The sequence below is a fragment of the Papio anubis genome, chromosome X (genome assembly GCF_008728515.1).
Source record: "Papio anubis isolate 15944 chromosome X, Panubis1.0, whole genome shotgun sequence".
Classification (NCBI taxonomy): Eukaryota; Metazoa; Chordata; class Mammalia; order Primates; family Cercopithecidae; genus Papio; species Papio anubis.
The window spans coordinates 141978388-141988373 of record NC_044996.1 but is presented as its reverse complement, the minus strand read 5'-3'; positions in this window follow the sequence as shown (position 1 = coordinate 141988373).

The window sequence follows — 9986 nt, the reverse complement described above, 5'->3', positions numbered from 1 at the left end:
AGCTGCTTCTGATCGCCTCAGCCAGAAACAATCTCCCTCCCTCTAACTACATTTAGTTCTTCATCACTATCTTTAGCTTTCTGGCCTTGATTAGAAGGTATCTGGGTCGTGTTTTATCTCCTGTTAGTTCATAAGCTACTGAGGGGCAAAGTACACATCCAGTTTGCCTTCGTGGCCTCCATGACACAGCTGGGGCTGAAAAAGTATTAGCAGAATGTGCTACAAAGGTACATTATTGGAGGTAGAACTGATATCATCTCCATCAGATTAGCTACAGAATAAGTCCCATCGTGCTGCCTAACCTTGACTAAGTTTGCTTTTACTTTATGAAAAATATGTCATTTTTTGACTCCATTCCAAACCCAAAAAGCTGTGGTCACATTCAGCAGGGTGTGCTGGGGAGAACAAGGGCTCTGGAGAGTAGCCACACCTGAGGGACCTTGGGCAAAGCCACTCAACCTCCCTGAGCTTGTTTCCCACCTGCAAAATGCTGGCACGGAAACACTGCGGCGAGCTAAGCAACGCAGCACGGTGCCCGGCACAGAGCAGAGGCTCTGCAGATGGCTGTCCCGGGATGGCATCTTGCAGCCTTCTGACCCAGACCAAAGTCCAAGAAGGTCGAGTTACCCAAGGTCACACCTCTAGAGAGTGTGGCATTTGGGCAGAATCATACGCGTCTTCCTAAACCTTAGCAAGACAACTCTCCACTCTTGATGATCAACTGGATACAACCACCCCAGGCAGCTAAAAGCATGAGTGAAGTCAAAAAAACTCAGGAGTGAAGATGGCCGATTCTCTTCTCTAATGCATCGCTTCTAGTGGAAAAAGCTCTCTTCTTTTGGCAGTTTTGGGATGAGACTAATTTTATTTACAACCCCAGCACTGAAATGAGACGGAATTTTACAGATGCCATGTAGGACCTGTGGCTTCAGGTGCTATGCTACACCCTCTGGACTTGGGAGACCATGCTGTAGTTCCAAGTCCCCCAGCAGCTGAAAGCTGTGTGGCCCAGGAAGTAAACCTACTGAGAAAGGATGTATTGTGTGTACACAGGGTGCTTTCACATATCCCAAACATTCAGTGTGTATTCAGGCACTGTGCTGGCCATTGTGGTTACAAATCAGTCATCACCACTCAGGGTGGTAAGTCCTGCGGTGAACTAGTATATTGTGCTTAACCATGTTCTTAGCCTGGGCTGCAGGCGCATTTTTACAAATAGTTGCATAAAGAGCTCATGGAATTAAAAAAAAAAAAAAAAAGGCTATGTGTGTGGCTGATGCGGGAACCGAGTCCACCACGCCACATTAGCAACCACCTTAGGACCAGCGCGGTGGCTCACGCCTGAAATCCCAGCAGTTTTGGAGGCTGAGGTCGACAGATCACAAGGTCAAAAGCCAATATGGTGAAACCCCGTCTCTAGTAAAAATACAAAAAAAATTAGCTGCCTGGTGGCAGGCGCCTGTATTCCCAGCTACTTGGGAGGCTGGGGCAGGAGAATTGCATGAGAATTGCTTGAATATGGGAGGCAGAGGATGCAGTGAGCCAAGATCACGCCACTGCACTCCAGCCTGGGCAACAGAGCCAGACACCGTTTCAAAAACAAAACAGGAAGAAATAGAGACCGGGGAGGCTGGACACGGTGGCTAACACCTGTAATCCCAGCACTTTGGGAGGCCTAGGCAGGCGGATCATCTGAGGTCAGGAGTTGAAGACCAGCCTGGACAACATGGCGAAAGCCTACTGAAAGTCCAAAAATTAAATGGGCATGCTGGCAGGCGCCTGTAATCCCAGCAACTCAGGAGGCTGAGGTGGAAGAACTGCTTGAACTCGGGAGGCAGAGGTTGCAGTGAGCCGAGATCGCGCATTGCACTCCAGCCTGGGCAACAAGAGCAAGACTCCGTATCAAAAAAATAAATAAAGAAAGAAAGAAAAGAAAAAAAAAATAGAGACAAGGAAAGACAGAAATAGAGAAACAGAAAATGATTATGGTTTGGCCATGTCCCCACTGAAATCTCAACTTGAATTGTATCTCCCAGAATCCCTCGTGCTGTGAGAGGGGTCCAGGATAGGTAATTGAATCATGGTGGCCAGTCTTTCATGTGCTATTCTGGTGATAGTAAGTCTTACGAGATCTGATGGGTTTATCAGGGGTTTCCGCTTTTGCTTTCTCCTCATTCTCTCATGCTGTCACCATGTAAGAAGCGCCTTTCACCCGCTGCCATGATTACGAGACTTCCTCAGCCAAGTGGAACTGTAAGTCAAATTAAACCTCCTTTTCTTCCCAGTCTTTTTTGTATCAGCAGCGTAAAAACAGACTAATACAGTTAATTGGTACCGGGAGTGGGGCATCGCTGAAAAGATACCCAACAATGTGGCAGCAACTTTGGAAACGGGTAATAGGCAGAGGTTGGAACAGTTTGGAGGGCTTAGAATAAGGCAGGAAAATGTGGGAATGTTTGGAACTTCCTAGAGACTTACTGAATGGCTTTGGCCAAAACGCTGATAGCGATATGACAATAAGGTCCAGGCTGAGGTGGTCTCAGATAGAGATGAGCAACTTCTTGGGAACTAGAGCAAAGGTGACTCTTGTTGTGTTTTAGCGAAGAGACTGGCGGCATTTTGCCTCTGCCCTAGAGATTTGTGGAACTTTGAACTTGAGAGAGATGACTTAGGATATCCAGCGGAAGAAATTTCTAAGCAGCAAAGTATTCAAAATGTGCCTTGGGTGCTGTTGAAAGCATTCTGTTTTAAAAGGGATACAAGCATAAAAGTTCAGAAAATGTACAGCCTGATGATGCAGTAGAAAAGAAAAATCCATTTTCTGGGGAGAAATTCAAGCCAGCTGCAGAAATTTGCATAAGTAGCAAAGAGCCTAATGTCACTCCCCAAGACCATGGGGTAAATATCTCCAGGCCCTGTCACAGACCTTCACAGCAGCCCCTCCCATCACAGGCCCAGGGGTCCAGGAGGAAAAAGTGGTTTTGTGGGCTAGGCCCAGGGTCTCTACGCTGTGTGCAGCCTAGGAACTTGGCGCCCTGTGTCCCAGCTGCTCCATCTGTGACTGAAAGGAGCCAATGTAGAGCTCGGGCTGTGGCTTCAGAGGGTGGAAGCCCCAAGTCTGGGCAGCTTCCATGTGGTGTTGAGCCTGCAGATGCACAGAAGTCAAGAACTGAGGTTTGAGAACCTCTGTCTAGATTTCAGAAGATGTATGGAAATGCCTGGATGTCCAGGCAAAAGTCTGTGGCGGGGCGAGGCCCTCATGGAGAACCTCTGCTAGCGCAGTGCAGAAGGGAAATGTGGGGTCGGAGGCCCCACACAGAGTCCCTACTGGGGCACTGCCTAATAGAGCTGTGAGAAGAGGACCACTGTCTTCCAAATCCCAGAAAAGTAGATCCACCAACAGCTTGCACCTTAGGGCTGGAAACACAACAGACACTCAATGTCAGCCCATGAAAGCAGCTGGGAGGGAGGTTGTAACCTGCAAAACCACAGGGGCGGAGCTGCCCAAGACCATAGGAATCCACCTCTTGCACCTGATTTGAGACCTGGAGTCAAAGGAGATCATGTTGGAGCTTTAAGATCTGACTGCCCTGCTGGACTTTGCACTTGCACGGGCCCTGTAACCCCTTTGTTTTGGCCTATTTCTCCCATTTGGAATGGCTGTATTGACCCAATACCTGTATCCCTATTGTATCTAAGAAGTAACTGGCTTGCTTTTGATTTTACAGGCTCATAGGTGGAAGGGACTTGCCTTGTCTGACTGTGGACTTTTGGGTTAATGCTGAAATGAGTTAAGTCTTTGGCGGGACTGTTGGGAAGGCACAATTGGTTTTGAAATGTGAGGACATGAGATTTGGAGGGGCCGGGGTGGAATTATATGGTTTGGCTGTGTCCCCACCGAAATGTCAACTTGAGTTGTATTTCCCAGAATACCCACGTGTTGCGGGAGGGACTCAGGGGGAGGTAATTGAATCATAGGGGCCAGTCTTTCCCATGTTATTCTCATGATAGTAAGTCTCACGAGATCTGATGGGTTTTCAGGGGTTTCCGCTGTTACTTTCTCCTCATTCTCTCTTGCTGCTGCCATGTAAGAAGTACCCTTCGCCCTCCGTCATGATTATGGGACTTACCCAGCCATGTGGAACTGTAAGTCAAATTAAACCTCCTGGCCCAGCATGGTGGCTTATGCCTGTAATCTCAACACTTTGGGAGGATGAGGCGGGTGAATCACCTGAGGTCAGGAGTTCCAGACCAGCCTGGCCAACATGGTGAAACCCCGTCTCTACCAACAGTACAAAAATTAGCCAGGCGTTGGGGCACGCACCTGTAATCCCAGCTACTCAGGAGGCTGAGGCAGGAGAATTGCTTGAACCCGGGAGGTGGAGGTTGCAGTGAGCCTAGATCATGCCACTGCACTTCAGCCTGCGTGACAGGAGCAAGATTCCGTCTCAAAAAAAAAAAAAAAAAAAAAAAAAAAGAAATTCAACCTCCTTTTCTTCCAAGTCTAGGGTATATCTTTGTCAGCAGCATAAAAACGACTAATACAGAGAGTAATGCACAGAGACACAGAAAGAGGGAGAGAAAGACAAAAAGAGAAACACAGAGAGGGAGACAGAGAGAATGAGACAGAAGGAGGGAGGGAGAGGAGAAAAAGAGAGGGCACTCTTCCCACTATCCTTCCAAAATCAGGGTTTCCTCGCGACCCCTTCCTCAAGGCCTAGGTGCCAAAGAGGTCACTGAAGGAAGCAGAGTCTCCTCTTCCTCAGCAGGCCTGAAGGTTCCTGGGCTATGCCCGCTGGTCTTCCTAAGCCAGAAGCTATGACCCTGAGCCATTGGGCTTCCCAGCCCAGCTTCCTCTTGTCCAGAACGAGAGGACAAACAGGAGTTAGAGGGTCTCAGAAGTCCTGTTCCAGCAACACCGCCCCCGCCCTAAGAGGCACAGGCGGGCCGGTGACAACTGTTTAAATCCAGCGCCCATGTCCGGTTGGGATATTCCGACCCACTCAGGGCTGCCCCATAAGCCAGCGCGTGTCCGGATCCCAGCGCACCCAGAACTCGAAACCTGTCAAGCTGCCCATTCGGAATTAAGTTCAAAGGCAGAGGACAAAGGACACGGATAAAGCGTCCGATACAAGAATTACCCATTTCAGACGCACAAGACGAAGAGCACAGGCGGTGTCAGGACATGTTAGGATGTGTACCCAACTCCGCCGTCTTCATCCCCACAAAGCCACGGAACACCTATCCCCCCGAGCCCAGCTGCTCCTGCAGCCCCTGGAGGAATCTGTACATTTCCCGCCGAGGACCCTGCCGCTGGGCACTCGGGGAGGCTGGCCTGGGGGAGGCCCGCAGGGATCTTCGGATCCCGCGCCGGTGTCCCTGGGGCCGCTGCCTGGGAGGGCGCACGAGGTAGCCCAGGCGAGGTGACCCACAGGAAATCTGGTGACGTCGGACGGCCCAGGTCCCAGAGTGCTGTGTGTGCTGGGGGTGGAGGGTGGTCTGCGAGAGGAGCCGTCGGCGTTCCAGGGAAGGCACCCGGTCGGTCAGGGGTACTCGCCGGGGCTGGGGGGTGCGCTCCACTTCCCCGAGCGCCCCCCAGGGAGACCCAGGGCACAGGAGCAGCCCCGCGCTGGGATCCCGAGCCGGAGCGGCGGGGCAGGGCCCTACCCAGGAGGCCGGCACCCGGGGCCCTTTGTCCTACAACAGCGTCCCGGCCGCGCCGCGCACCCCTATGGGCCGAGTCCCCGCCCGCACTTACTCACCTACGGTGAACAGCGTGTAAAGTCCTGCAGGCGGTAGGCAGGCGGCTCCGGCGACCGCGCCTCGGGGCTGGGGCAGAGCGCAGGCGCCCAGTCGGGGGTCTCCTCCGCCACCGCCGCCTGGGCCAGCCCGGGCGCCTCCATGGGGACGCACTCAGGTTCATGGCACCGAGCCGGGCCGGAGGGCTCGGAGAGCCGGGCTTCTGGGGACGCAGCCTAGGAGGGCGGCGCGGCGGCATCAACTGAGGCTCCCTATGCGCGCCATGCGGCTTGTGGAGGCCAGGACTCGGCCCACGCGGCCCGGAGCCCCCAAGACGCCGAGGCGCCTTCCGTTACGCCTGCGGCCCGGCGAGGCTGACGGCGCGGCCGGGACAATGGCGGTGCCGCGCTCAGGGCACGAGCAGCAACGGTCCCACGTGGGAGCAGCCGCAGGCCTCGGGGGGCGGGCACGGAGCGCTAGCTGGCGGCGGGGAAGGCGGAGGCCGCGGCCCGGGGTTGTAGAGCGAGGCGGGGGCCCTGCGCATTCCCAGTCTCGCGCCCGCTGCTTCCTCCAGCTCGGTAGCCGCGGGCGCGTTGAAGAGGCGAGCGGAAGCCGCCTGGGAGAGGCCTAGGGGCTGGGGGCGTCGCCTTCGCACCCGCTCCGCCCCTGCCGCGACCCAGCCCAGGAGCCGGAGACCTGGGCGTGCCCCGCCATCGTGGGCAGGCGCGGCGCTGGGGAGGTGCTCACGCCCCCTCCGCGCCCGAGGCGCCCCTCGGGTGGTACCCAGGACGACCTCTGACCGCGACCGACCGCCCCGACCCTCTTAGGCGCAGAGGCGCACAGGTCCACACCCAGCTACTCAGGAGGGAGAAAACATTTTACAACCTATTCTCTCTTGTCTTTGAAGCCTGCTAGCTAAAAGCTTCATCTGCATGGTAAAACTTTGGTCTCCACCACCTCTTATCACAACCCAGACATTCCTTTCTGTTATCCCAGATCTTTAGATAAACTCAACCAATTGTCAACCAGAAAATGTTTAAATTCACCCACAGCCTGGAACCCCCCCTTCACCCACATCCCTCCCCCCTGCCCCCGGCCCGGCGCACCACTGCTACTTGTCTCCTTTCTGGACCAAACCAATGTATTTCTCAAATGTATTTGATTGCTGTCTCATGCCTCCCTAAAATGTATAAAACCAAGCTGCACCCCAACCACCTTGGACACATGTTCTCAGGACCTCCTGAGGGCTGTGTCATGGGCCATGGTCACTCGTATTTGGCTCAGAATAAATTTCTTCAAATATTTTACAGAGTTTGACTCTTTTTGTTAACACCTTTTCTTAGACAGCTACTACAATATGTTCTTCAGAAAAAGGATGGCACAAACTGAGAACAAGTAAGACGTGGATGCAGAAAATTAGGAGATCCAGTGGAGGAGAGAAGTGCAGTTGGTGGCCAGGGTGACAGCCACTCACCAGGTTCTGTGGGCAAACAGTTCATGTTGGAGATGGGGTTCAAAAGATGCTAGGGGGAGCCATCCAGGAAGAAAGAGCAGGAATGAATGGACAAAAAGTGTGCGAGTTAGAAAAACTGATGAATTGAGGGGCACATGGCAGGCCTTTTGGAGCACTGGGATAAAATAATTTCAGGCACTAAGTAATTTGTATATAAAAAGAAGGCAGCCCAGTGCAGTGGCTAATGCCTGTAATCTCAGCAACTCCAGAGGCTGAGTTGGGAGGATCACTTGAGCTCAGCAGTTTGAGGCTGCAGTGAGCTATAATTGCACCACTGCATTCCAGCCTTCTAGCTTGGGTGACAGACCCTGTATCAAAAAAAAAAAAAAAATCACTAACTCCAGGAAAAAGGAAAGAAAGAAGACATAATCATTATAGTCACTGGTTCATCTTTGAATATCATTGCAGTTGTCATGCGCGTCCGTTGAAGAGACCACCAAACAGGCTTCGTGTGAGCAACATGGCTGTTTATTTCACCTGGGTGCAGGCGGGCTGAGTCGGAAAAGAGTCAGCGAAGGGAAATAAGGGTGGGGCCGTTTTATAGGATTTGGGTAGGTAAAGGAAAACTACAGTCAAAGGGGGGTTGTTCTCTGGCGGCAGGAGTGGGGGTTACAAGGTGCTCAGTAGGGGGCTTTTTGAGCCAGGATGAGCCAGGAAGAGGAATTTCACAAGATAATATCATTGCTTAAGGCAAGGACCGGCCATTTTCACTTCTTTTGTGGTGGAATGTCATCAGTTAAGGCAGGCAGGGCATTTGCACTTCTTTTGTGATTCTTCAGTTACTTCAGGCCATCTGGGCGTATAAGTGCAAGTCACAGGGGAAGCGATGGCTTGGCTTGGGCTCAGAGGCCTGACAGCAATGGTCATTATAATGGAAACACTGATGATTTCTTAAACCAAATATTGTGACCTAAATGTTTAAGGAATGTGGTAGGAGGGAAAGGACATTTGTGATTGGATGGAAAGGCAGGCAGGAGAGTGTCACAGTCTGAGGGGTTCTACTTTCCTGCAGCCCCCCAAAAACCCAATGCACTGAGAACAGCAGATGTTGCAGCAAAGAGGGAGGTTAGTAATTGCAAGGACAGCTAATTGAGGAGAATAGGAGAGATTTCTCAAATCTGTCTCCCTGAAAAGTTGGAAACTATGGTTTTTCAAGGTACTTTTGTGGGCAGAAGGCTGGGGAACTGCAACAATTGATTGGCTAGGGATGAAATCTCAGGGGTGTCTAAAACTGTCTTTGTGCAGGTGAGTTAGTTCCCAGGAGAGGGTATCTCAGGACCAGGTGGCATCTCTTGGTCTGCCAAAATGCTAAATCTGAAAAATATTTCAAAGACCATTGTTTAGGCTTTACAATAGTAATGTTATCTACAGGAGTAGTTTGGGAAGTTATACATCTTGTGATCACTGGTTACATGACTCTGGTGCAGTGGAAAACTTACAGGAAAACACACTAAGTGATGGCAGGCCATTGATTATGCCTATTCTTTAGCAAAGTTCAAGACCCTACAGTAATTCTAACCTTGTTTTCTGAATGTGGCTTTAATCTGCAGTCAAGGAGTGGGGTCAGTTTCCTTGCCTCAAAGTTTAACTCTCTCTCTCTCTCTCTCTCTCTGTGTGTGTATATAAATATATACACTTTTATTTATTTATTTATTATTATTTTTTGAGACATGATCTTGCTCTGTTGTCCAGGTTGGAGTGCAGTGGTGTGATCTCGGTTCACTGCAGCCTCAACTTCCTGGGCTCAAGTGATCCTCTCACCTCAGCCTCCTGAGTAACTGGGACTACAGGTACACACCACCATGCCTGGCTAATTTTTGTAAATTTTTTGTTGAGAAGGGGTTTCACTATGTTCCTGAGGCTGGTCTCCAACTCCTGGGCTCAAGCAATCCTCTCCTACCTCGGTCTCCCAAGGTGCTGGGTGGCACCACACCTGGCTTCAAAGTTTAACTATAAACTAACTTCCTTACACAGTTATCTTGGCTGCCACACTAGAATAAGCAAAAACAAAACAAAACAATGTAGCATGTGAGGTTTGAAGGAAAACAGAGTCAGTCACGTTAGATTTCTCACATTTCTTTTTTTTTTTTTTTTTAGATGGAGTTTTGCTATTGTTGCCCAGACTGGAGTGCAATGGCGTGATCTCAGTTCATTGCAACCTCCGCCTCCTGGGTTTAAGTGATACTCCTGCCTCAGCCTCCCGAGTAGCTGGGATTACAGGCACCTGCCACCATGCCCGGCTAATTATTTTTTTCTTTTTTTTTTAATAGAGACAGGGTTGCACCATGTTGGCCAGCTGGTTTTGAACTCTGACCTCAAGTGATCTGCCCGCCTCAGCCTCCCAAAGTGCTAGGATTACAGGCGTGAGCCACCGCGCCTGGCCAAGATTTCTCACATTTCTTATAATTCTGCAATCTCAGTGTCAAGACCAAATCCTCGATAACCATAAGACATAAAATTGACAAATCTTGAAACTGTAGTATAAGAATATTACATAGGACCATGACTGGAAATATGAAAACAAACATTTAAAGGATTGAAATTGAATAGAGGCTGGGAATGGGACATTTTGATACAAGGAGGTTTTTTTTAAGTACTAACTTCTTCATATTTCCTTTACAATAATCTGCTGAAACTTTAAGAACATTTGGAAAAGAAGGTGTCACAGATGTTCCCTTCCAGGCAGACACATCTTCCCTTCTTTGGTTTTACTCCTCTTCTCTGGAGAGCTCAT